Source organism: Lissotriton helveticus, chromosome 1_1 (genome assembly GCF_964261635.1).
Source record: "Lissotriton helveticus chromosome 1_1, aLisHel1.1, whole genome shotgun sequence".
Taxonomy (NCBI): domain Eukaryota; kingdom Metazoa; phylum Chordata; class Amphibia; order Caudata; family Salamandridae; genus Lissotriton; species Lissotriton helveticus.
In genome coordinates, this window is record NC_136057.1 from 271,753,509 (window position 1) to 271,761,389 (window position 7,881).

The 7,881-nt window shown below is 48.1% G+C and overlaps 1 non-coding gene across 1 annotated transcript; it reads right to left on the reverse strand.

Annotated features, from left to right (window-relative positions):
• Window positions 1–837: 837 nt before the first annotated feature.
• On the reverse strand, window positions 838–910 carry TRNAT-UGU (transfer RNA threonine (anticodon UGU)). Its single transcript has one exon. It is a non-coding gene; the product is annotated as a tRNA-Thr (tRNA).
• Between the last annotated feature and the right edge of the window lie 6,971 nt (window positions 911–7,881).

Here is a 7,881-nt window from a genome sequence, read left to right on the forward strand (position 1 = left end):
ACCGGTGTGACCAGTATGTTAATATCTTAGCCAGTTGTTAGTCCATACTTTAAAATGTCAATATAAGAATAAAAAGGACTTTAAAAAGCGTGCTAGTCTGTCTTAATGATCCCTGGACTTGAAGTAAACAAGGACAGATAAGTCACACTGTTCAATGAAGTTCTGTTTAGCTATCAAGTCCGGTCCTATTGTAGAATTTTAAAACGTGAACAAATAGCTGGAATTTTTCCCTGGCAAAAGCTGCAAGGAACTGTCTATCTCCGAAGACTCCAGCAGCCTCGATTCAATATACATTTCCTCTTAAATAAGGTTACTTTTCGTGCTGTAATGTACTGCGCGCTACACGTTTAGATTTACGCCGTTTGATGTTTAAAAACATCATAGAATAAACAATTCTTGCACGCTTGTTTTTTTCTATCTTCCTCTTTTGGGTTTGAGATTGCTAAGCGATTATTGCATTTTCAATAGAAAAAGACTTAAATAAAAAAACACGGCTTGGATAAGAGTCTTTCTACTATTTCCATGTTCTCGGGAAGCGGCGGTGTTCGCCTTTATTTTTTATTTACTTCTGCAGTGTAGCTGTTTACTGATCTTTTTAAGAGAACATATCTATACTCAAACTTTCTCTTACCGTTAATGCTTTTCGTTTAGTTTCCGTTGTTATATCTATTTTGTTTACCAGTTGTTCCTTTTTTGCAGGTGAACCGTTAATTGAAAGGTAAAACGTTGAAAATGCAGAAAAGGGATAAAAAATGCTTCATATGGCCTTTTTGCGTGTGGTTACCTATTTTAATGTTTAAATTACGCATATATTTTAATGTTGCAAAAATCCCAAGTAGGCCCCAGCGAGATTTGAACTCGCGACCCCTGGTTTACAAGACCAGTGCTCTAACCCCTGAGCTATGGAGCCTTGCTTGATGATGCTGTGCGCCATCTTGTTACATGTTGTACTAAGTGGAAATTTAATAAAACTGAAACCTGTCGTCTGTTTCGTAGTGCATACTCTATTCCGCTTCCCTAACAGCTATGAAAACATTCTATTAGTTTTCCTTTGTCTATACTTAGGAGGGGACTAAAGCACAGAATATAGCTTAGTCGTCCAGTGCTTTTTCTAGGCGCATTTATTTAGATCACTGACTGACTACATGCCAACGTTTGTTTTGCGTGCCATTTTTTTTGGTGCATATTTTATATAGCGCGAACTCGACCCGAAGGTATTGAAACGCTTTACATGAGCACCGTATTTACATTACACATTCAGGCACGGGGAGAATAAGTGATTTGCCCAGGATTGCATAGTGTTTATTTAGCACCATCAAAAATATTTTAGGAAAAAAAGTGGATGGGCATTTGGAGTATTGAGGCGAAAAGCTGTCTGTGATTTTTTGTTACAATAGATTTGTTGAGGAAGGATGCAAGCTTTTCCGGCTTATGTCTGGAAGCTTGCACAGTAATAAGTACAGAACAGAGTCCCTTTCTTATGGGTCATATAATTTAAAATGGATAGGGGAAAGCGGTCACTCGGAATAATCTGGATGTACGTATATATACTTTTATTTATTTATGCATTTTTATATAGCGCGGACTTTACCCGAAGGCGTCAGAGCGCTTCACAATAGGAACAGAAATGAAACATAATGAGAAACATTACAAAATAACATATTACAAAAGCATACGTTACGTTACATAAGGTAAAGGTGACAATTGTGAGCAAACAAAATACATGAGGTAGTAAATATTGTCAGCAACCAAAAATACATGAGGTAGTAAAGATAATAGTGACGATTGTGAGCAAACAAAATACAAGAGGTAGTAAAAATTGTGAGCAACCAAAATTACACGAGGTAGTAAAAAGTGCACAAGAGGAAAAGTGACAAGTGTGCAGTTACAAGAGAAAACAAAGTATAATTTGAGGTATGATACTGCAATAAGTGCTAGACACTCAGGCACAAGCTTTGGATGGGTATACTTTGGATATACTAGCTTTGGATGGGTGGCGCCGGCGCACCGGACGAGGCTTTACTTGGCCATTAAGACCAGCAGTTAGTTATGCCCGTGGTCACCTCATCCGCCCTCTAATCTTCGACCCGGATGTGAAATGAACACCTTGAGACAATTCTTTTTCCAGGGAGTGCTACACAAACCACGCTGATAAATAACCGAACGGGGGACGATACAAGTTCAGCCGGCGTTCTGAATGCTGAGTCTGTAAAGTGTTAACACTACTTCCTCAGCGGAGGCACCCCCCACATGGTCGCACCACCCGAATCCCAATAACTTCAGACCACACAAGTTTTTGTTTTATGGAAGAATTGAGGCCGCAGTTTATTAGGCATTTCCAACTTACAAGCGATCCTTTACACACCATTATTTTGTCTGGCGAGCCTGTGTCCTTACCCCATCAACTCTGCACTGTGCCCTACATCCAGTGCAGCTATCTTCGCCAAGGTGACCTATCCCCGTCCTTAAACACCATTTGATCAGTACTGTGCCCTACATTCAGTGCAGCTGTCTTTGCCCTGGTAACCCATCACCTGTGGACGCACCCTTTCCTTTCACTCCGGGCAAGCTTCTGCTTCCAGCCCGACCGTGTAACCTTTTACCTCCGGTTGCCACGCACTACTTGGGTAAGCGTCTGCTTTAAACCAACCAGACAGCCCCTTTTGCTTCCGGTGTCCACTCACTCCCGCCCGGGTAACCATCGGGTTCCCACCCGGCCGGGTGACCTTTCACTTCCGGTATCCAGACATTCCTTCCGGGTAAGCGTCTGTTCCCACCCCGCCCGGTTCCTCTTCGCTTCCGGTGTGTACCCCTTTGTTACCTGGGCAAGCCAATGTGCTACCCGCCCGTCCAACCTGATTTCCTGCTTCCCCACCCATCTCTGCGAGGTGACCCGGTAACCGGTATCCCCACTTCCTCCATGCCACAGGCTCCGCCCTCTGTTGCGTAATTAATCGTTTACTTCCGGTTCACCTGAACCCAGGGGGCTCGGGGAGCTTGCCAATGAACCCCTGAGTCCTGACTGCCCCGTTTGCGGTCTGTGCCCCGCTTCACAGCCTGCTTTGTATTCCTCTTGGATCGCTTTGTAAGTACCGCCATGCCTCGCTGGGAGCTATCGCTGCTAGCGAGAGCCCCCCCCATGCCATTACTGCGGCCCCATTCTTGCCAACTACCAACAGCCCCTTGCATTCAATGCTGCTAGCATATTCCGTAGCAGGACATCAGTTCCAATGTCCGATAAGTACACCCCATCTGCCCTGTAATAGTGCGGCTGCCGCAAGTTAATTAGGGTGTGCCTGATGCTACCTAAACCTACCCCTTTTAAAAACTTGGCCATGAGGCTATTTAGTCTCTTCCTTGACAACTCCATGCCGTTTTGGGAGTGCGCACCAGCCCATACCCTTCTAGGAATTATTTCGGACCATACAACTTCCGTGGTGTCCATGCTCCTGGCTAAATTAGTGAGATCCCTCTTTAACATGTGAAAGAGTTCCCCCCGCCCCATCACTGGAAGGTCATTTCCCCCAGATGAATTACTAGAACACTTGGGTCCTTTGCACAGGTGCGGAAGTCTTCAATGACGCTCCCCAAGTCTCTCCAGTGCAACCCTGGCTTGCCAAACCATCGCACCCTTGTCCGTTGAAACGGGAACGTTGCATTCCACCCAATGCTGTGGGCTCTGTTAGCGGCCATTGACACGTAAGAGTGCCCGATGACCCACACTGTTTTGTATTCTGTGGAGTAGAACAGAAGCACAGAAATGTTGGGTATCAATCTTCCATCCGCCTTTTATTATACATGTAAATTGCAGTACATAAGTTTAGTCAAGACACCAATAGCTGAATCGCCGCAACCCATGTCTTCTTCCATCCTCTACCCGTCGGATGTTGGGCGAATGTACACCCGAAACCTGTCTGATTGCCATCTTCCTATTTGTTTTATTGCATTTGCCGACAAGCTCCCTTCTGGAAGGCTGTGGTGGCTGCCCCAATGCGGAAGGAATGTGTAGTGAAGTGACACCCTTGGAGCCCAGCAGGATCACACTCACCTCCTCTCCAGGCACAATCAGCGGCCGCCGTCTTGGGTGAGGGGTGAGGACAGCTCGCTAGTTGCTTCGGCCGAGTTGGGGCCAGAGGACTATAAAGCACGCGCAAAAAGACACCAGACCATTGATAGATTACTCTCCTGAGGCGGAAGCCAGGAGATAGAGCTTTAATTGTATTTAATATACATATTTTAAAATTGTCGCTTTTTAACTATATTCACTGTGCAACTTTTAAAATCGCCGCTTGTAAATTTCCTCACGTTCTCTCCCCCTCAGTACCTGAACCATCCCTGTTTAGGATTCCTGACGTCCTTCCCGGGCCGATTTACGGGCCCAGCAGGATCACACTCACCTCCTCCCCAGGCACAATCAGCGGCCGCCATCTTGGGTGAGGGGTGAGGACTGCGCGCTAGTTGCTTCGGCCGAGTTGGGGCCAGAGGACTATAAAATGGACCACACTTCCCGTCCGCGCAGCGGGCGGGTGCAGCGGGCGGGCACGCCGATGGCGCGCCGGAGGCGCGTCAGAGGCAAGCCCGTCTGGGCCCGTCCAGGCACTGCCGGGCTCAGGGCGAGAATCTATGCCCTCTTTTCCCGATAGCCCCATCTGCTACTCCCGAAGTAAGCTCCTTTCTTTGAGACCACGCAAGATTACACACTGTCACTAGACGCTTAAGTATGAACATACGCTTACGCACCGCGATCTTTGTAGTACAGACTCTCCTCCATCGCGGTACCATCACCCAGCTACCGCTGACTTACGTTTGGCCTCACTGAATTGTAGGTCCCTCCCGAAACATTCTCTCGAGATTAATCTCCTGCTTCAAGATTACAACCTGGACATCCTGTTTCTTACAGAAACATGGCTTTCCACTGACTCTGACGCCGATATTGTCCGCGCCCTTCCCCCAGGACACCTCATCCACTCACAGCCCAGACCCTCTGGTAAAGGAGGCGGACTAGCCATCCTGTACAAAAATCACTTAACAGGCAGGATGAAGGATGGCGGAATCCCGGATGCCGAAAACTGCCATTTCCACTTCCAACTCTCCCCCATTTCTTCCTTCAGAGGCCTCCTTATATATCGCCCCCCAGGGACTGTAGGTCTTTTTTCTAGCTCCCTTCTAGAGACGGTCACTGTCCTAGCCTCATCTGCCCCCAACTTCACCATCATAGGCGACCTGAATCTTCATTTCGACGATTCCTCCGACAAAGCAGCCACCGATTTGCTTCTTGATCTCTCGTCCTATGAGATTCACCTCCTGAATACAGGGGCCACACACCGCAAAGGTCACCTCTTAGACCCAATACTCTCCAATATCAGGTCACTCCAAACCAGCCCTCCGTCCCCCCTTCCCTGGACAGACCACTTCCTTCTGACTTTTACCTGGCAGGTCGCCCTTAAATCGGTCCAAATGCCTTTCACCTCCACTCACGATAGAATGTGGTCGAAACTCTCTGTGGAGAAGTTGTCTGACACCTTAGAACACTCTACCCCGCCCCCTGCCTCGGACCCCTTGGTAGCCGACAATTATTTGAAAAGCTGGCTCTCTAACGCACTGGACTTGGTCCTACCAAAAAAAACTATGCGTAAAAAACAGACCAGAACGGGCTCTGTCCCCTGGTTCACCCCTGAGCTCAGAATATTAAGGCAGGGCTGTAAAAGGCATGAGCGTATCTGGAGAAGAAATTGGGACACCGCCAATAAAAACACCTATCGCGACGCGATCAGAACCTACAAAGTCGCCCTCAGAAACGCTAAAACCATTTTCTATGACAACAGAATCAAAAATGCCTCAAACTCCACGAGAGAGACCTATAAAATCATGAAAGAACTGCTGAAGATTCCCGATCCTCCGGTGCCCCTCGACCCCTCGGGGTCTGAGTGCAATAACTTAGCTACCTACTTTGATCAGAAAATAAAAAACATTCTATCTTCTCTCCCCCTAACTGAAAGCCCCTCACTGCAAGATAACGAGAACGAGAACTTGCCCAGGGACACAGGCCCCCAGTTGAACACTTTCCGCCAAATCTCCGAGGAGGATTTCATCAAAACCCTAACCAGTATTAAGAGTGGCTCCCCCTGCGACCCCGTTCCGATGCGCTTCCTAAAACAGGTAGCTGCCACCATCTCCATCCCGGCAACTGAGCTTATCAACCTCTCCCTCTCACAGGGCACTGTGCCCCAAGTTGGAAAAGGGCCATTGTTAAGGCCCTGCTGAAGAAACCCCATCTCGACCCTCTAGAGCTTGCCAACTTCAGACCCATATCCCTTCTCCCCGGCCTCAGCGAGATTGCTGAAAAAGTGGTGAACCACCAACTTTCCCACTTTCTAGAGTCCAACGACCGGTTGCGCAAATCCCAAACCGGATTCCGCCCAGGCCAAGGCACTGACACCACCCTCCTCTTTGTCATGGAGGAAGCTAGGCGCATTCTGGACTCAGGAGGATCAGTGGCAGTGATCCTCCTGGACCTTAGTGCGGCCTTTGATACAGTGAATCATCGTATCTTGATTAAGCGCCTGGCCGAAGCAGGAATAGGCGGGTCTGCCCTAACGTGGCTAACATCCTACCTCTCCAACCGAACATTTCAAGTCTGGGAAGGCAATTCACATTCTGCCCTAATACCCCTCCAGTGTGGAGTGCCGCAGGGCTCTTCCCTGAGCCCCACATTATTTAATGTGTACATAGCCCCCCTGGAGGACGTGGTCGCCCCTTTCGGTATAAAAATTGTTAGCTACGACGACGACACCCAACTGGTCGTCTCTCTGTCGCAACTCCACCAATGCCCTGATAATTTCCATCAATGCCTGACTAAAATCCATGCTTGGATGTGTGACTCTGCACTCAAGCTAAACGGCTCCAAAACAGAAGTCATGATGTTAGGCCAAAAAACAGCAACCTTGCCCTCCTCCATCTGGCCGGCCTGTTTAGGGGACCCTCTCCCCCAAAAACAGAAATCAAAAGCCTAGGGGTATGGCTCGATCAGGACCTTTCGCTTAAAACACAGGGGAACAAAACAGCAGGCACCTGTTTCGGGCTACTTCGCTCTGCCCGTAAAGTTCTCCCTCTCCTCCCCCTTCATTCCAGAAGGTTACTGATACAAGGCCTAGTTCTCTCGAGACTAGATTTCAGTAACGCAATCTTCCTAGGAGCCCCTGAAGCCACAATCAATAAACTGCAGCAAACCCAAAATGCCGCTGCCAGGCTACTAATGGGGATCCCACTCAGAGCATCTGCCAAACCCGCTCTCAAAGCGCTTCATTGGCTTCCTGTGCGTGAAAGGATTATTTTTAAATCCCTTTGTATCACCCACAAAATCATGCAAGGCAAGGGTCCCCCGATTCTGAGAAACTTAGTTACCTCCTATAAACCCAACAGACCCTTACGATCAGATAAAGGGTACCTGGCCTCGGTGCCCAGAATCAAGAAAACTCGCACCGGAGGTCGTCTCTTCTTGGTGAAGGCAGCCTCTCACTGGAACGCCCTTACCCTACAATTACAGGCCGAACCTGTCCTTCTCCGCTTCCGAAAACACTAAAGACTCTCCTTTTCCCCAATTAATTCCTCTGTCCGACTCCTCCCCTCCCTCAGAGTATCTTTCATTCTCAGCGCTGGGATGCCTTCTGGTAACCATGCGCTCTATAAAAACGACATACAATACAATACAATACAATACTTGGACCGTTGCTGCTAACACCCTTTTAAACTGATACAATGTTACTGGGGTCCCATCCTTGTGAGTGAGGAGGTAGTTGTCGCCATTAACCCCTTCCCGTTCCTGGATGTACCCTGCCAAGAGCGTAACTGGGCAATATGAGCTGTGCCCTTCTATCCTAT